Source organism: Oryctolagus cuniculus, chromosome 16 (assembly GCF_051225735.1).
Source record: "Oryctolagus cuniculus isolate XC-2025 breed Fujian yellow rabbit chromosome 16, ASM5122573v1, whole genome shotgun sequence".
Classification (NCBI taxonomy): Eukaryota; Metazoa; Chordata; class Mammalia; order Lagomorpha; family Leporidae; genus Oryctolagus; species Oryctolagus cuniculus.
This window is the reverse complement of record NC_142882.1, coordinates 4,943,367-4,964,587: the sequence shown is the minus strand read 5'-3', so window position 1 is coordinate 4,964,587 and position 21,221 is coordinate 4,943,367. Positions and strand designations below refer to the sequence as shown.

Sequence of the window (21,221 nt, the reverse complement as noted above, 5' to 3'; positions counted from 1 at the left end):
ATCTTACACAAAAATCCACTCACTATGACCCGGCACTTTCAAATTATTAGAGGACATCAAAGAAACCCTGCAAGATATAGGCACAGGTAAAGATTTCTTGGAATAGACCCCAGAGGTACAGGAAGTCAAAGCCAATATTCACAGTTGGATTACATCAAAAATCACTTTCTTATGTCTGGTATTGGCAAAAGTAAATCAAAGCCAGATTGATAATAAATAGAAATGAAGAGATGGAAAAGAAGTTTACAGAATCACTTCTATGTATAATGAAAACTTGATGTGTGATTATCACATCATTTTATTTATTTATTTTTTTACATCATTTTAAATTCATATGAAATGATATATAATTCAGCATTTTCTTGACAATGAATTACACATTATAATGATTTAACATGTCTAAAGATTGCGCTGAAATATTTCAACTATATTAATAAGCTTATTTTAATATAGACTAATGAATTAATAAAAACAGCAAAGAAATGTGTAACTCATTTTATTAAAATATGAATATGACAATGTCAATGAGTTGACATTGAAAATACAGGATTGAAAAGAAATGAAAAGTTTCAAGGGGAGCCTTTATCTGAGATTGGTTTTGTGCTTATGAACATAAAACCCAGACTAAGAAATTAGTTCATAGTATTATTTTGAAGAGAGAAGAAATGGGTCCAGCATGGGGGTATAGTGGCTATAAGTAGCACCTATAACCCCGACATCCCATGTTGGTGCCAGTTCATGTCTTGTCCGCTCCACTTGCAATCCAGCTTTTTGTTAAGATCTAGAAAATGCTTTGGAAGATGGCCTAAGCCTTTCTGTCCTTGACACTCACATGAAAACCTGAATTAATCTCCTTGCTTTGGCATGAACTAGCACTGGGCCACTACAGATATCTTCAGATTCCATTACCAGATGGAAGGTTTCTCCCACTCTCTATCTTCATTTTCTGTAAATTGGACCTTCAGAACAAAAACATATTAAGAAAAGTATAAATTGTTCATGAGGAGGGTACATTATATAAGTTATTTTTAACATCAGAATGCAAAATCAGTTTTATAATTTTAGATTCTAACCAATAAAAACTGAGAGAGCCTAAGAGCTACACCTGAGAACATATGTTTCCTTAGAAATTCTTCTATCCCTTAATCCTTTCAAAGCATTCTTCTCAGGTCTTAGGAGAATAATGTAGCACTTGGGGACAAAGATGCAGCCCAGGAGCCCCACACTGGAGCACAAGATGGAGAAGACCTCCACAGCCACCATGACCTTCCCCTTGGTGCTCTGGTAGACAGGCAGGAAGGTCACCCAGACACTGCAGAACACCAGCATGCTGAATGTCAGGAACTTGGCTTCATTGAACTTGTCAGGCAGATTCCTGGCTAGGAAAGCCACAGTGAAGCTTGCCATGGCCAAGGAGCCCAGGTAGCCCAGGACACAGTAGAAGGAAATGACTGAGCCCTTCTTGCACACCAGGATGATGTGACCATGCTCTGAGTGTGCATCTGTGTCAATAAAGGGAGGAGAATTCCCAAGCCAGATGGCACAGAGAGCCAATTGGATCAGGGAGCAGATGGGAATAATGGAGTTAGGTACCCCTGATATCAGCCACTGTCTCATCCTTCTCCCTGGGGCAGTGACCTTGAAGGCCAGAACCACAGTGGTAGTTTTGGCCAGGACAGTGGAAACAGCCATGGTGAACACCACTCCAAATGTGGTCTGCTGGAGGACACAGGTGGTTGTGTTGGGACGACCAATAAACAATAAGGAGCAGAGGAAGCAGAAGATGAGGGCGATGAGCAGGATGTAGCTGAGACAACGATTGTTGGCCTTGACTAGGGGAGTGTCTCGGTGCTTCACAAAGACCCCAAGAACCACAGCAGTGAGGACAGAGAAGCACAGAGCTGTGCAGACCAAGGTCATCCCCAGGGGATCTTCAAAAGACAGAAACGTCACTTTTTTGTGGAAGCACTGGTTTCGCTCTGTGCTGGCATACTGATGATCCAGACACTTCATGCACTGGTCCATATCTGGCAAGAAATGTACAAGAACATCATCCTGAGTTCAGTTATTTCTGATTCACAAGGACCTTCTGGAATAACGGACATAGCTAGTTTAGGCAAATAGCCCTAATTTGATGTTGAAATAGCATATAAAATAACATCTAGGAAATTATAAGCCTTTATTCATGCCCATCTTCCTCATGTTAGCCAGAGTTATTACTTCATCTCTCTGACTACCTTGCATACTGATGAGTACATGTACTTTTTCTCCTAACAAAGCCCTACAGGCTACTCTCTGAAACTACTCCTGGTGCTTTAAATCCTACCTTTTTTGCTTGTATCATTTTAACACCGCAAATTCATTCTTCATGGTTTCTCCACACTTGGAAGTGGTGATCAAGATTCCAGAGGTTTCCATGTATTATAAAGACTACTCTGACCTTTATATATGGCACATGCTTGCTGCATCCTCACTTTCAACAAGAGCAAGCAGCAGTCCTTGTTTTCTTAAGTTTTTATATAGTGATTGCATTTTTTCATAATTTTTTTATTTTAAAGTTTTTATTCAACAAATGCATTTTTTCATAGATAGAACTTTAGAAATATTGTGTTTCTTTCCCCTAAACCCACCCTCCCATCCCAACTCTCATCCCACCTCCCTCACCCTCTCCCATCTCCTTCTTCATTATGTTACATTTTTATTTGATTTTATATACAGAGGACCAACTCCATATAACATATAGATTTCAATAGTTTGCATCCACACAGACACACTACATATAGAGTACAGTTTGAGAAAAAAGTGCAGTCGATTCTCACAGTTCAACTCATTATGGATGGAGTTCCTAAATGGGGAATAAATGCACAGTGATTTCGTTGTTCCTTTAACAATTAACACTTGTACGTATGATATCAGTGATCACCCAAGGCTCTTGCCATGGGCTGCCAAGGCTATGGAAGTCCTCTGTAACCATAGACTCCATCAGCATTTGGACACTGCCATAAGCAAAGTGGATGTTCTCTCTTCCCTTCTGAGAAGAGTATATCCTTCTTTGACGATCATTTCTTTCCACTGGGGTCTCACAGAGATCCTCCATGTAGCCTATTTTTTGGCCAGAGTGTTCGCTTTCCATGCCTGCAGTGAGCCCTTGTTTTATTGGTGTTATTCCCTCTGTACTCTCATTGCCTAATCAATGACCAAAGGGCCCCAGTCTTTATTTCTAATGAGTGTTTTTATTTATTTATAATTTAATGGAAATGCAGAGTTTCAGAAGGAGGCAGAGAAGTATGAGGGAGAGAGAGGGAGAGGGAGAGAGTAGGACAGGAGGGCAGGGAGAAAAAGAGGGGGAGAAAGGAAAAGAGTGAAAAAGAGAAAGAAAGACATCTTCCACCAGTGATTCACACCCCAAATGATGGCAATAAATGGAACTAGGCTGTCTTAGGGCAATAAATGGGAGCTTCTTCTGGGTGTCCTACATGGTGTGGACTCAGAAACTTGGGCTGTCTTCTATTGCTTTCCTAAGCATCAGCAGAGAGCTGCATTGGAAGTGAAGCAGCTGAGACTGGAACCGCTGCCCAACTGGGATGCTGGCATCCCAGTCAGAGGCTTCAACTACTATGATGCAGCACTGGCCCCAGGTTCCCACTCTTAGTGTCATGCACTGGGAGATTGACTTTGTGAATTTTGGGTGCACAGAAAGCACACAACGATCTCACTAAACCACATCTCTCTAAGGTAGGATCTGGATAGTCATTCTGTGGGCAAGCACTGATTGAGAGATCACCATTAGAAAACAGATGATTAAGCTCTAGAGAAACACAGAAGAGTTGTACACTTGATACCTTCTGGATAAGATGCCACCCTTGAGCAAATTTCCATCAAGGAACACACTGGGATGCTGCCTGTAATCAAAGTCAGTCTGGAGATCACCTTGAATCCTACTGACATATTTCCACTTTGCTGCCTTTTTATTCTTGAACATGAATTTTATCTCCATCTCTGCCAGTATCCCCTTCTTTTTCCATACATTTCTCCATCAATGTCAGTTGTCACAACCTGCAGATGTCTTCCAAAGTTTAGGTGGTCTTATTTTTGGATAGTTCATACTTTTGAGACATTACATGTGCTCATCTTTCAGAGCTTTGTTTTCCAGAATTGATAAGCAAAAATATCTCTTTTTGTATTTAATCTAGTATTCCAGCACTACTTAACTCAATTACTGATTTTTGATTGTATTACACCATCCCAATATCAGTTGAGAATGATGCCATTTTAAATCTTCCTTTATAATAACTTGCATGGCTTCCACTTTTATTATATACACAAAGAGACCAATGGGTAATTTCCTGCAGAAGTTACATTCTTTCTGCAACTTTGTATACAATCTTCAGCCATAACTTCCATGCTTTTGGCATTCTAAAATACACTTTAGGATTGAAAACTGATCCTTCTTTTTGGCATTTTGTGTTGTTTTGTTCTTTTTTTATAATTCTTAGATAACTTAAATTTATGAAATGATTTTCTTCAGAAATGCTCATTCTTATTACTATTTTTCAAGGATTATAAACTGAATTACACTTTATGCAAGACATTGGGCATAATGTAACCTATTTAAAAATACTGTTGGGTTTACATTGTTTAAAATTTCTATCTGTGAATTTATTTCAACAACAGTGTCTTACAAGTTCATTTTGCTGAAATATCTGGCAGTATTTGATCAAACAAGTTAAGATGTTCCTGTAGACAGTGAGAGACAGAGAGAGAGGTCTAACTTTTGCCATTGGTTCACCCTCCAATGGCCACCATGGCCGGCACACCACGCTGATCCAATGGCAGGAGCCAGGTGCTTATCCTGGTCTCCCATCTGGTGCAGGGCCAAAGCACTTGGGCCATCCTCCACTGCACTCCCAGGCCACAGCAGAGAGCTGGCCTGGAAGAGGGGCAACCAGGACAGAATCCGGTGGCCCAAGAGGGACTAGAACCCAGTGTGCCAGCGCCGCTAGGTAGAGGATTAGCCTGTTGAGCCGCGGCGCCAGCTGCTGAATTCTAACAGACATTTAAAGAAGAACTAATCCCATTTCTTCTCAAACTATTCAGAACAATCGAAAAAGAGGGAATCCTCCCAAATTCTTTCTATGAATCCAGCATCACCTTAATCCCTAAGCCAGAGAAAGATGAAGCACTGAAAGAAAATTGTAGACCCATATCCCTAATGAACATAGATGCAAAAATCCTCAATAAAATTCTTGCCAATAGACTACAACAACACAACAGAAAAATCATCCACCCAGACCAAGTGAAATTCATCCCTGGTATGCAGGGATGGTTCAACATTCACAAATCAATCAATGTGATTCACCACATTAACAGACTGCAGAAGAAAAACCATATGATTATCTCAATTGATGCAGAGAAAGCATTTGATAAAATACAACACCCTTTCATGATGAAAACTCTAAGCAAATTGGGTATAGAAGGAACATTCCTCAATATAATCAAAGCAATTTATGAAAAAACCACGGCCAGCATCCTATTGAATGGGGAAAAGTTGGAAGCATTTCCACTGAGATCTGGCACCAGGCAGGGATGCCCACTCTCACCACTGCTATTTAATATAGTTCTGGAAGTTTTAGCCAGAGCCATCAGACAAGAAAAAGAAATTAAAGGAATACAAATTGAGAAGGAAGAAGTCAAACTGTCCTTCTTTGCAGATGATATGATTCTTTACTTAGAGGATCCAAAGAACTCTTTTAAGAGACTATTGGAACTCATAGAGGAGTTTGGCAAAGTGGCAGGATATAAAATCAATGCACAAAAATCAACAGCCTTTGTATACACAAGCAATGCCATGACAGAGAAAGAACTGCTAAGATCAATCCCATTCACTATAGCTTAAAAAACAATCAAATACCTTGGAATAAACCTAACCAAGGACGTTAAAGAACTCTATGATGAGAATTACAAAATCTTAAAGAAAGAAATAGAAGAGGATACCAAAAAATGGAAAAATCTTCCATGCTCATGGATTGGAAGAATCAACATCATCAAAATGTCCATTCTCCCTAAAGCAATTTATAGATTCAATGCAATTCCAATCAGGATACCGAAGACATTCTTCTCAGATCTAGAGAAAATGATGCTGAAATTTATATGGAGGCACAAGAGACCTCGAATAGCTAAAGCAATCTTGTACAACAACAACAACAATAACAACAACAACAAAAAAGCGGAGGCATCTCAATACCAGATTTCAGGACATACTACAGGGCAGTCATAATCAAAACAACATGGTACTGGTACAGAAACAGATGGATAGACCAATGGAACAGAATCGAAACACCAGAAATCAACCCAAACATCTACAGCCAACTTATATTTGATCAAGGATCTGAAACCAATTCCTGGAGCAAGGACACTCTATTCAATAAATGGTGCTGGGAAAACTGGATTTCCACGTGCAGCACCATCAAGCAAGACCCCTACCTTACACCTTACACAAAAATCCACTCAACATGGATTAAAGACCTAAATCTACGAACTGACACCATCAAGTTATTAGAGAACATTGGAGAAACCCTTCAATTATTGGCACAGGCAAAGAGTTTCTGGAAAAGACCCCGGAGGCACAGGAAGTCAAAGCCAAAATCAACTATTGGGATTGCATCAAATTGAGAAGTTTCTGTACTGCAAAAGAAACAGTCAGGAAAGTGAAGAGACAACCGACAGAATGGGAAAAATATTTGCAAACTATGCAACAGATAAAGGGTTAATAACCAGAATCTACAAAGAGATCAAGAAACTCCACAAAAACAAAACCAACAACCCACTTAAGAGATGGGCCAAGGACCTCAATAGACATTTTTCTAAAGAGGAAATCCAAATGGCCAACAGGCACATGAAAAAATGTTCAAGGTCACTAGCAATCAGGGAAATGCAAATCAAAACCACAATGAGGTTTCACCTCACCCCGGTTAGAATGGCTCACATTCAGAAATCTACCAACAATAGATGCTGGCAAGGATGTGGGGAAAAAGGGACACTAACCCACTGTTGGTGGGAATGCAAACTGGTCAAGCCACTATGGAAGTCAGTCTGGAGATTCCTCAGAAACCTGAAGATAGCCCTACCGTTCAACCCAGCCATCCCACTCCTTGGAATTTACCCAAGTGAAATGAAATTGGCAAACAAAAAACCAGTATGCAACCTAATGTTTATTGCAGCACAATTCACAATATCCAAGACCTGGAACCAACCTAAATGCCCATCAATGGTAGACTGGATAAAGAAATTATGGGATATGTACTCTTTAGAATACTATACCGCAGTAAGAAACAATGAAATCCAGTCATCTGCAACAAAATGGAGGAATCTGGAACACATCATGCTGAGTGAAATAAGCCAGTCCCAAAGGGACAAAAACCATATGTTCTCCCTGATCCGTGATGACTGACTGAACACCAAAAAGGAAACCTGCTTAAGTGAAATGGACACTATGAGAAACGGTGACTTGATCAGCATAGCCCTGACTGTTAATGAACAACTTAATACATTATCCCTCTTAGTATTTTTTGTCTGTTCTACTTAATATGACTGGTTTAATTCTGTAATTAATACACAGTTATTCTTAAGTGTTGAAATTTAACTGAAATGTCATCCCTGTTAAACATAAGAGTGGGAATAAGAGAGGGAAGAGATGTATAATTTGGGACATGCTCAAGCTGACTTGCCCCAAATGGTAGAGTTAGAACCATACCAGGGGATTCCAATTCAATCCCATCAAGGTGGCATGTACCAATGCCATCTCACTATTCCAAGTGATCAATTTCAGTTCACAATTGATCATAATGAAAGGACTAAGAGTCAAAGGGAGCACATAAACAAGTCTAGTATCTGCTAATACTAACCGATAGAATAAATAAAGGGGAGAGTGATCCAACATGGGAAGGGAGATACTCAGCAGACTCATAGAATGGCAGATGTCCTAAACAGCACTGTGGCCTCAGAATCAGCCCTAAAGGCATTCGGATCTGGCTGAAAAGCTCATGAGAGTATTTCAGGCATGGAAAGCCAGGACCCTCTGGAGAAAAAAAAAAAGAAGAAACAACTAAATGAAATGTCTCTCTGAGTGAGATCCCAGTGGAAAGAACAGGTCTTCAAAGAAGGAGGTACCTTTCTCTGAAGGGAGGAGAGAACTTCCACTTTGACCATGGCCTTGTCTAAACAAGGTAACAGTCGGAGAACTCAAAAGGCTTCCATAGCCTTTGAAACTCTTGACTGGAGCATAGGGAGATTACTGATGCCATAAACAGGAGTATCAATTTGTAAAGTCAACAACAGGAGCCACTGTGCACTTACTCCTCATGTAGGATTTCTGACCTTACCATGGATGTCAGCCTGTATTCTTTCAAAATAAATTTTACTCATGAGTGTGTATGAGTGTAAACATATGAATGTTCCTGAAGATTTATATTTTGATATGCAATGATTTTGCTCAAGGCTAAGGTTAGCTCGTTTATGATATCTGATGAGTATTATCCTCAGCATGATATACTGTATAATTTCTAATACAGTTTTTCAAATTACACACAGTTTGATGAGAGTTGTGCTTTCTCACTCCAAGCATGCTATGCTTGAATTAGGTGAAAGCATTTTATCTATTCATGTACAAGGAACACAGACGTGAATTTACCAAAATGATTTTGCAAATACTATATGCAGTAAAGTATAGTGTGCAAACTTTTATCATTTTAAGGGTTATTACTGAATATAAGGTTTAACTTCTACCAGAAGGTGAAAAGAATCTTCTCAGCAGTCATACTCCACATCCTTTTCTTTCCATGGAGAAGAGGAATATTTTAAGAAACAGGTTTTAATTTCTCCATGAGGCTGGCACTGACTTACCTGTCTGATTGGAAATCTCATTCTCAGGACAAGGTGTGCAATCAAAACAACAGGTAGGCTTTCCCTCCAGAGAGGCTTTCCTGAATCCAGGGCTGCAACTCTCACTGCATACTGAACGTGGAGTCTGAGAAAAATCAAATGAATATTGGTCATATTGGGAATGTTACTTCTATTCCAAGTAGAGGGTTTTCAAGTCCTGCACAACCTGTTCTCTTAAGCTGTAGATACCTATTTCTGACAAAATGATTGCATCCAATTTGATTTTCTAAATAAATGGAATCAAAACATGTGGAGGAACAAGTGTGTGTACTGTCCAACCTCAGACACTAAAAACATAAGAAAGTATTTAGATTGGAAGGGGTGTAGTTTAATGTCTCTAAGTGTGTTTTTAATAAGCCAAGTGTCACAAATCCCCATATGAATTGTGGGTAACAATGTGCATTGTGAACCTTATGATCAGGTGCAACTTACCTCTGTAATTCCTGTGGCCCATTCTATCAAATTCTCAGAGAGAGACAACTTCTGGCTCTGTGAGGCATAAGGGGAAAACTGTCCTACTTTAACCTTACGTCCAACACCATATGGAAAATTCCAAAAGTTGAGAATGTCATATTCAGCTTCCAAATTCGTCATGTGATTCAAATTCACTAGGTCACCCACAGGATTGGTAAATTGGAGGTTCTTGAGAAATGGGTGCAACTGAAAAAATACATCATATTCACATGAAGACTGCCCAAGCAATAACACATCAAACCCAGGTTAGAGAAAGCCTTTTGTCTGTAATCACAAATAAACAAAGGGAACTTTTTATAGCTACCCAATGAATTAAAACTAAAAACCTGATGAGAACTACATCAAAGTAAGTATGATTTCACTCATTTTCATCTAAAAACTAGGGCAATCAAAAATATCTAACTGTGAGATTCTGATCATTTCCAACTGTGGACTCCATGCTACCAACACTCACTTATTTTCTCAGTGTACCTAGGACAACCATCTGTAGTACAGTTACCAGGATAAAAAATATGCAATTTAATGAGATGTCTTATGTACATTGTGGATGAACATACTCAACAATATTTGACACTAAAAAGTAATAATTTGTTACCGTTGAGACTGAAAACAGAATGACAGAGTCTAGGTATTCACAAGTCCTAATTAAACTGACAGGATGGGAGAGTACTTTTTAAGACACAACACTGAAGCTTATCCAAGTTACCTTCCCACTTGTCAATGGAACCCTGTGTCTTATGACAAATTACAAGCAGAGGCTCATATATATCTTGTGATTGGAGAAATGTTCCCAAGCTACTTGGTTTGAACACAGGCAGAAGCTCTTAAGGGGATCACATCAGGAGTACATGTCATACAATGGAAACCAAATTACCTGCCAGGGAGAAAATGCCACCTTTGCCCCATTGTTCACTGGCTGCATTTCTAACAATTGTAGAAGCATCTCATGTACGCTGTGGGCCACAGCATACACAGCATTATATATGTTGTAACTCCCATCACTCATGCTCATATCAAAACGATGTGGAGGCAAGGATTCCAAGGAGGCATTCAGTGGACAGTTCTGCAAAGTTTTACAGGATGCCCCAGTAACTGAGCAATCAAAAACCAATGACCAGAATCTTAAGAGGTAAATGTCTTCTGGGTATTTTGAAGGATTAGCTGTCTGAAGAAAGTTTTTGAAACCAGAGATCTCACCATGGTGGTGTGAAAAAATGAGAGTCCCATGGAATGAGTGGAGCAGGATATGATGCTCATCGCTGGCAAAATCCCATTGTGAGGTGGTGACCCAGACTTTCCATGTCATTACACGTTCCCATGTTGGAAAGCTGATGCCTATGAGTGAATCAGTGTCACAGAAAAGAATCACCACATTTGCTGATGATTTTAGGATCTGGATATGAAACCTATTCTGGAGTGAAATACGTGACTCCTCAGTGACTGGGATCAATTCCACAAAGTCCACACAGATGCCATTCTTCTGCAGCTCTACTTTCAAATTGGACATAAACTGAATACCTTTTGGGAGGTCTGAGATGGCCAAACCCACCCATGTCTAGCTGAAATGAAGCACCAAGGAGACTATGCCAAGGGCCAGAGAAGTGTCTTTGGGTGCCATCTGATAGAGGGAAGGAAACTGACCACTGTCACTCAGAAGTGGTTCAAAAGACCCAAGAGTCAGCTAAGAGAAAATGCAAGAAATATGTGTAAGGATATTGCCATAGTGTACTATCTTACTCCTGAAGAAATTAAGCAGATGATGGAAGCATCAGAAGATTTTACAATATTTCATTTTTCTCATCCCCCTGCATGAAAACATCCTAGTTCCTGAGACATTACATTCACAGATTAAGGAAAACATTTCTCCTTTTCACTTGCCAACACTCTGCTTCTGATAATATGTGGCTAATCCACCTAATCTCTATACGCCTTCACTTTTGATCACATGCTGTGGCAAGTGTATTTGGTTCTGTCACTTAAATTTTTGGGTCTAAGTCAGGCACCTCAGGTGATGTGTTTTATCCCTCTCTTTCACTTACACACTCACCTGTGGAATTTTGTAGAGTTCCAGCAGTGTCCCTACTTGGACAGCAATGCTTGTTCCTGATATTACAGCTACAGACTTGCTCTGTTTCCTACACATGTAATTAGGAACATCCTCTTCCAGTCCTGCAAGCCAGATGAAGGGATTCTGCATCACCATCATGTCACTGTGCATGACATTATAGAGATCAAATCCCAAGGTCACGTTGGGTAAAAGCTGGGGGTTCTTGTTGATCTCCTCAATAGCAAAAACCAAGGCCAGAACATACTGGTAGTTTTTGGACTGAAACCTGTATGAAATGCACAAGGATCTTTAAGGGAGAAGCCTCAAATGCAGATTATCATCAATTCTTCTGTAATAACTGTAACAGATGGATTGGTCTTGGCCAAAGATTCATATGTTCTAATGATTATCTGCACATTGGCTGAGGACAGCATGTTAAGAGTGTTGCATTTGCAGGACACATGTCTTCACCAGAACCATAGCTGCTACTCCCTTGATCTCGGTCTCCCAGCCAAAATGATTCTGAAAATAAGATCTGCTTTTACATTATAATGTCTTGGGCATGTTATCACATGGCTGTCCATGCAGCCAAAGAAAATGATCTTATTTTTAATATAAACCTATCAATTTAAATCATCTCTGGCAACAACTACATCTTCTAAGTTTTTATATTTGATATCTAAATACTATAATATGCTCTGGAATGCCCTTTCAAAAGTTTATGCACACCTAGAAAGAACATTCATGTTTCAAAGAAAACTTGACAAGGAAAGGTGCATCTTTAGCACTGCCTCTACAAATACTCCTATATTTGGAAACTACAATGATGCTTCATCTTATCACATCATTATATGCTTCTTGAAATAGGAGTCCTATGATCATAAGGCTGCAGGTTGTAATGGGAAAAGAGAGTAACTCAACTGAAGGCTATGTGATCACATAGAAGGATGACGTCAAAGCACTGAGAATGGTAGATGTAAGTCTGGATATATCCTGGAAAATCTCTTCCCCAACAAACTCACCCATCAACCACCATCACAAGCCAGGAAAATGAAATCAGATTCAGAGCTTGAAAGAAGGAAATCAGTGAAAAGGGAGGGACACTTTAGAAAAGCCTGAAACACTCCCCGGTTGGATTTGTAATGCTTTACAACTAAGACAGTCATGCATTTATTTTGAACACTAGGTATATATTAAAGTAAATCATTATCAGTGGTATGAGTATATACTCCAAACTGGCCTTATTCACCCAATTTTCCCTACAGAACCAAACATAAATATCCTTCCATGCAAAGAACATGAAGCATTTCTACTTTCCAGGTTCTGACATTTCACAAAGTGTGTAAATGAGGAGCCCCTTGTATGTATTTCAGATTTACTGTGTGTTGAGTCATTATGAATAGACTAGGTCATGTACACTGATATTAAGGGTCACTGTGTGCCCCAGAGGAAGTGACAGTTTTTCTTTTCTTGGTTCATGTTGCAACATAATATGTATGTATGCATGCGTATTATATACATATTCTGCCTATATATTTATATATAGGTATCCATTACCATGTAAAGAGTTGCTCAATATCTATTGTTTTATATAAATTTAAGTTCTATAAATATTTGTTATCCAAATATTTCACTCATACTTTGTATATAATGAAGAACTTTAAAAATCCTTGCTAAGAGTATCAAATAATATTCCATTTTGTAGTTTATATTTCTCTGTTCCCCTCCTCATTCTTGACATTTCCATCAATTCCTTAACCTCTCATTTCTTATTCCCGCTGCCATTGGTAGAAAAGTTCTAAAAGATTTTTGGACACACTGTGCATTTTTGAGAGTTGCCTTTTCAATCTGTTTTATGTTGTGTTTCTTATCTCTAAGAACAGTTTATAAATAATTATTGGGTATTCTAAAGTTGTTGAATCTTATACTATATTCCCAAGTATCATTAACACAGGCATTTTCTCCTGGGTTTGCTAAGATTTGGTTATGATCTCCAGTTGGCAAGGTATACATCTTGGAGGAACCTGGGCTCTATTCATAGACTCTATTCCTACTATGGGAAATTTACACTCTTCTGGTCTCCATCATTTAGGGTACATGTAAATGATGTACTGCATGCATAACCATGGGAAATACCAATACTAATAATAAATAAATATTTCATAATTGGGATGTCATGTGCACTACCAAAATAGGCAAATTCATAAAAATCATCTGAAGTGAATAATATCATTATACCAAGCTGGTATCCATTAGATTTTTTCTGGATAGAACTTAGGACAAATGCCTAAAATACTTGATCAGTTGTCTCACCTTTGTGGCACCAACTATAGTTCTCAATTCCATTGGCTTTAATGATACTGCAATGAAATATGTCCTAATATCTACATTCTATCAAAGATCTATGTATCATCAACCTACTTTTATAGCTTACAGTAGAAACCAATTAGAAATTAGCACCAAAATAAACAGATGTGAGGAAAACAATTTCACTGTCCTACAAGATACTATATTCTGGAGGCATGAAATATTCCTATATAAATATATATGAAACATTTATATTTAGCTACAGGTAGACCGTATCTTAAAGATGGGCAGAGCAGAATAATCCCTCTTCTGAAATGTATTTTTCCAGAAAAAGAATCAGGGGTGCATCCTGAATGTGTAGATTCCAACCATTACAGTTCTTATGGGTATATTCATCATTAACATACAATTATTATTATACTTGTGGCCTGAGGTTACTTTTACCTAGTAAAATCTTACTTTCTTGAATATCTTTTCTCCTTTTTGACTGTAGAAGAAATGAAGTGAGCTCATGGCCCCAAATCTAATATGTAGCAGAAAAGTTTGTGAGCACATGTGGAAGAGATCATGTAACTCAGGGTTGTTCATTTCAGTGCATGGGTTCTGTAAGAACCTGCTACTGAGGCACAATAGGCCCCTGAGCTGATGAACATGGACAGAGAAGGACAAGAAGATCCCAACCAGACTCTCCTTTCTCGTATGATGAGATAACATTTCCCTGAGCAATTCAATGTGCCAGGCAGAAAGAAATGTCTTCCACATGTCCCAAGTTAATTATCAGAACTTTTTAGGTGGGACAGAAATGGAAAGGGCAGGGACACACAACGTATGTGTCTATCCATCTGCAGACCCAATAGCAAGCATCTATTATGTAAATCAAGGAAAATGATTATGGCAAAGAGAACTTACCCTTTGAATGTGATATGGTTTTTGAAAATATTAATCATTCCGTCCACAAGGTATATGTAAATGGGGAAAAAAGCAGCGATCTCAATATCTCCATCCTTGTAATAACTCCGTTCCATCTGGAAAAAGCAGTTCTGATCATCATGACAAGTCACAAGGAGACACAATTGCAAAAAGAGCAACAGAAAATTCAAAGGGAACATCTTCAAAGTCTGTGAAAACCCTAGGACACAACCATAGTGGAACTTGAAGGGTCATGCATGTGCATACAAATAGCATGTATGTGTGTGTGTGTGTGTGTGTTATTCCTTGAATCAAGCCATTTTAATACTGCTCAATCTGATTTCTTTCTACCATCTGTCCATTCGTCCATGTGGGAATCTGGAACCCTTTCTACCCTGAGGCTCTGCAGCTCAGGGCTTCTGTCCTGATGAAAAACACAAGAAGGAAAACATGTTTGTGAATCATCCTCTTCACCCCAGGTGCAAGTATTTCCTCCAAGTCCATGGGTACAAAGACTCAAGGGCATAAATTCTATTAGTTACATTTGGTCCATGGGCTTTGTCAATAAACCTCTCCATGAACTTTTGGCAATTATGTACCTGGATTGCATCAGAGGGCATGAAAAGAGGCATCAGGTGAGTTTCTCAGAAAGTTTTCAGACCAGAAAACTCCAGTGTAACAGACGTCAAAGACCCAAAGAACAATAGGGCAGCCTCCAGACCCCATGTTCTGGGGAGCCACACATTGCCTTGATGCCACACAGACCCAAAGCAGATCCTGTTTACAAAGATACCCAATAGGCCTTCTGATTCTCAAGCACTGTGGAACCAGTAATCACCCTGAATTCAGGAGTTTCATTCTATATGTCAAATCATCACATCCTTACTTGTAAAATACAAAACCCTTCCACATTGCTGTTAACCATGGTAATCTCATGGTAAACTGTTTTCACACTAAAACCTTGGTTAATACTCTCATGAGAACTAGGGACTATTTGAGTACTTCTCACTTTTTACTATAAGGCAGACAATACTAGCTGGAAGTCATCACTTTATTCCCACCACGACAAACACCAAGGGCAGGATGATGCATACAGATACTTGTACTTCTTGAATGTAAATGACTTTAAGGACTCATGTAGGACACCATCAGAGCAGCTACATACCTTTAACACTTTGCACAACCAAGAGACTGCACAACACAACTGAACAAAATGGATAGCATGTCTTGTAAGCAGTAATGATGATCAACACTGACTAATCATTTGTGCTTGCATATCAGTGTGAGGTATCACTAATGGAGTAAATCTAATGAGGAGGTAAACAAGAGAGCATGGAAGAGAACTCTGTTATTCCACTCAGAAGTTTCCTAAACTCAAACTTCTATCAATGAGTTCCCCAATATTTTAAGCAAAACACATTCTCCATTGCCTAGTCACTGCTCTGATGCCATTAGTGAGATTTTGAATACAGATTCATGCAAATTGAGATGAAGTATAGGAACAAAACACAGAAAATTCACTGACTTGCATAAAATTGAAAATATAATGTCTTGATGAGTTAGATTTATTACCAGTACAATGACAAAACTTGTTATCTATTTAGTTAAACAAGAAAAGTAAATCTAAATCAGAGAGCAAACATCTCCCATTCTCTCTAATGTGTAGAAACTAAAAGTAGAGTCAATCTGAATGCACAAGATTCACTGAACAAAGGTTGGGACTGGAAAGGATGAATTCCATGCAATGAGAAGGCTTCAAAAATGTATTGAAAATGTGTGTTATGAAACATTATGCATGAATTTCAAAAAATTTGGCACCCAGATCTATTCATCATTTTTTTGCTTAACTATTTCTTTCATATTTATCACATATCTTCTACATTCTTTTTTTATAGAAAACTTTTATTTAACAAATGTAAATTTCAAAAGAACAGCTTTTGGATTACAGTGGTTCTTCCTCCCGTAACAACCCTCCCATCAGCATACCATCCATCTCTTAATCCCTCTCCCATCCCATTCTTCACTCAGATTCATTTTATTATCTTTATATACAGAAGATCAACTCTATACTAAGTAAAATTACAACAGTTTGCACCCACACAGACACACAAAGTATCAAGTCCTGTTTGAAGATTAGTTTTACCGTTAATTCTCATAGTACAACACATTAAGGACAGAGGTCCTATATAGAAGCAAGTGTACAGTAACTCCTGTTTTTGATTTAACAATTGACACTCTTATTTATGATGTCAGTAATCACCTGAGGCTTTCTTCATGAGCTACCAAGGCTTTGGAGCCTATTTTTTTATGAATAGAGTTAGACAGTGAGAGAGGGAGAGGCAGAGAGAAATGTCTTCCTTTGTTTGTTCACCCCACAAATGGCTGCTGTGGCCAGAACTATGCCAATCTGAAGCCAGGAGCCAGCTGCTTCTTCATGGTCTTCCATGTGGGTGCAGCCACCCAAGCACTTTTGGTCATCCTCCACTGCCTTCCTGGGCCAGAGCAGAGAGCTCAACTTGAAGAGGAGCAACCGGGATTAGAACCTGGTGCCCATATTTGATGCCAGTGCCACAGCGGAGGATTAACTAAGTGAGCCATGGCACTAGCCCCTGGAAGCCTCTTCAGTTCACAAACTCCAATCTTATTTAGACAAGGCCATAATTAAAGGGGAAGATCCCTCCTCCCTTCAGAAAAAGGTACTTCCCTCTTTGATGGCCCATTATTTACACTGGGATCTCACTGACAGAGATCTTTCTTTAGGCTTTTTTTTTTTTTTTTTTTTTTTGGCTACTGTGTCTTGGCTTTCCATGCCTCCATGCCTCTCATAAGCTTTTCAGCCAAATCCAAATGCCTTAAGGGCTGATCCTGAGGCCAAAGTGCTGTTTAGGGCATTTGATGTTTTCCAGATGCCTCCATTTTGTTGCAAATAACCAGATTTCATTTTTTGCTTTTACCACTTTGTAGTATTCTATAGAGTTCATATCCATAGTTTCTTTATCCATTCTTCCATTGATGGGCATTTAGGTTGATTTCACCTCACCTGTCCGAATGGCTCTCCTACAGAAATCAACAAACAACCTGTGCTGGAGAGGATTTGAAGGAAAATGTACCCTCATCCACAGGTTGTGGGAATATAAACTGATTCAGTCATTGTGAAACACAGTATAGAAACCTATGAGAGCTGAAAATAGATCTGCCATATGACCCATCCAACTGATTCCTAGGAATCTCCTCAAACAAAATGAAATCAGCACGAAAAAGGGTCATCTATACCCCCATGCTCATTGCAGCTCAATTCAAAATAGCTAAGAAATGGAATCAACCCAGATATCCGTCAATAGCTGAATGGATAAAGAAACCATGGTATATATACTCTAAGAATATTAATCAGCAGGAAAAAAAAGAAAAGAAATCCTGTCTATCGCAACAAAATTGATGCAGCTGAAAACCATGATACTTAAGAGAAATCAGACAGTATCGAAAACAGACATAAACCATATGTATTCTCTTATCCATCATAACAAGTGCCTAAATGTAATGTTGGAGTAAAATTGAAAATTTGAGATTCCATGTTTTTTTTTTATAGCCTTTGTCTTTATTTTGAGGAATAGTGTTGGTTTCTTCATACCATTTGTAGAACACATTAGATATGGTAAAGTTAATCTCCTGAGTATAAAGTAAACCAGAAAACAGTTCTTTGCAAAAATTAAGAGTGGCGATAGGAGAGGGAGGAGGAAGAAGAATAAGATTGGGGCTGGCGCTGTGGAGCAGTGGGATAACACCCTCGTCTGAAGTGCCAGCATCCTATATGGGCACCAGTTTGAGACTCGTTTGTTCCAATTCCTGTCTGGCTCTCTGTGTGGCCTGGGAAGGCAGTGGAGGATGGCCCAAATCATGGGAGACCTGGAAGGAGCTCCTAGCTTTGGATCGGCACAGCTCTGGCCATTGCGGCCAATTGGGGAGTGAATCATCAGATGGAAGACCTCTCTCTTTCTCTCTGCCTCTCCTCTCTCTGTTTAACTCTTTCAAATAAAATAAATAAATCTTTTTAAAAAAAGAAGCTTCAGATTTTTGTGGACAGGATGAATGGATAGGTGGGAAGTATCTCTGTGATCTAAAAATGTATATATGATATTCATGAAACTTGTATACATCAAGTAAAATTTGAAATATAAACAAATTGAGTAACTTACAAACAAGAAAATATATTTTTAGAAAGCAGAAGTAACAACAAAATATAATTCATGAACAATGGGAATATAATATGATGGATATTTCTGCACAGATAAATAAATGACCAAAGGACATTACAAATGATGCTAATCAGAAATAAGTATGGACAAGCCGTTCCACACCAGAAGGAGCCTCTACTTCACAAACACTAACTGGCTATAAAAACTTTCAAAGTTGTCAGGTGTCAGAGATGCCATAGGGAATTTGGAATCTTGAAACCATGCTAGAAAGTTACAACACATATGGTATGGAAGAGAGTTGTCACCTCCTTAGCAAATTCAACATAAAATTCATTGATGACCAAAACATCCCACACCTAATGGTACACTCCAAAATTAGAAAATATGCAAAAATCTCTTGTACATCAGTGTGTGTCTCCAAACAGCCAAAGTAAAAAATAACACACAAGTCAGTGTATGGTTAACTGGACACACAAAACTCAATGAATTACTATAAGGAATTATCAGTTTGTCATGAAAAATGTAGATACCCGAAATGATGTGAATGTTCCTTGAAAACACCATGCAAAGAGCCGGCGCCGTGGCTCAATAGGCTAATCCTCCACCTTGCGGCGCCGGCACACCGGGTTCTAGTCCCGGTTGGGGCGCCGGATTCTGTCCCGGTTGCCCCTCTTCCAGGCCAGCTCTCTGCTATGGCCAGGGAGTGCAGTGGAGGATGGCCCAGGTGCTTGGGCCCTGCACCCCATGGGAGACCAGGAAAAGCACCTGGATCCTGGCTCCTGCCAGGATCAGCGCGGTGCGCCGGCTGCAGCGGCGGCCATTGGAGGGTGAACCAGCGGCAAAAGGAAGACCTTTCTCTCTCTGTCTCTCTCTCTCACTGTCCACTCTGCCTGTCAAAAAAAAAAAAAAAAAAAAAAAAAAAAAACCATGCAAAATCAAAGGCCACCTAAATCCACAGAGTCTAATATTTAATTTATACAAAACACTCAGGACATTAAATCCATGGAAACAGAAACAGACTGGTGGTTGTGTGACTTACAAGAGAAGGAACTGAGAGTGACCATTAATGGATAAGGAACCTGATTTGTAGCAAAGGAAATATTTTTAAAATATGACAGAGATAACAGTTGCACAAGAAAGTGAATGGTCCAAATGCCATTACTTCACTTTAAGATTGTTACTTTTTGTTTAATTATTTTCTGCTGAAGAAGATATAAAAATCACTTTCTTATGTCTGGTATTGGCAAAAGTAAATCTAAAGCCAAATTGATAATAAACAGAAATGAGCAGATGGAAAAGAAGTTTGCAGAATCAGTTCTACATATAATGAAAACTTGGTGTGTGATTATCACATCATTTCAAATCTATATGAAATGATAACATAATTAAGAATTTCCTGGATAATGCATATACATATTAAAATAATTTAACATGTCCAATGATTACATGAAAATATTCCAAGTATATTATAAATCTGAAGTTAATATAGACACTGAATGAATGAAAACAGAAAATAAACATGTAACTCATTTTATTAAAATATGAATATTACGAAATTGACCAGTTGACAATGAAAATGCAGAAATGAAAAGATTCAAGGAGAGCCTTTATCTGAGATGGGTTTTATTTGTGAACTTAAAACCCAGGCTAAGAAATTTGTACACAGTATTATTTTGAAGAAGAGAGGATAATTGCAGCCTGTGTTGGGGTGTAATGGATATAACCTTCACCTGTAACCCCGACATCCTATGTGGGTGCCAGGCCATGTACCGGTTGTCCACTTGCAATCCAGCTCCCTGCTGATGATCCAGAAAAAGCAGTGGAAGATGGCCTCTTGCAGTCCCTGACACCCACATGGAAACCTAACTGAGCTCCTTTCTTTGGCCTGAACCAGCACTGTACCACTGTGGATATCTTCAGAGTATATCACCAGATGGTTTTTCCCACTATAGCTCTGTTTTGTTATTCAGTGTATGAGAATTAAAAAGTTTCTAAGAGAAATGTAAGATGTTCATAAGGTGATTAAAATGTTCAAGTTATTTTATAGCATCAGAATGCAAAATCAGTTCTGGAAATACTAGTTTCAAATCCTTGAAACTGAGAGAGCCTCAAAGACTTCTCTTCAGAACCAACGCTGGGCCACTTAGACATCTTCAGCGTCTATCAGCAGATGGCAGGTTTGTCCCATTCTCCCTTTCTTTTCTGTGAATTGGTCCTTTGGAGTGAAAATATTTTAAGACAAGTATAAATTGTTCATAAGGCCATTACATTCTGCAAGTTATTTTATAACATCAGAATGCAAAACCAGTTTTTTGAATTTTAGTTTCTAACCATGGAAAACTGTGAGAGCC

At 38.8% G+C, this 21,221-nt stretch overlaps 1 pseudogene; it reads right to left on the bottom strand.

Moving 5' to 3' along the window:
- Positions 1-1,092: 1,092 nt before the first annotated feature.
- On the bottom strand, positions 1,093-14,793 carry LOC149121414 (vomeronasal type-2 receptor 116-like; annotated as a pseudogene).
- Positions 14,794-21,221: the final 6,428 nt, after the last annotated feature.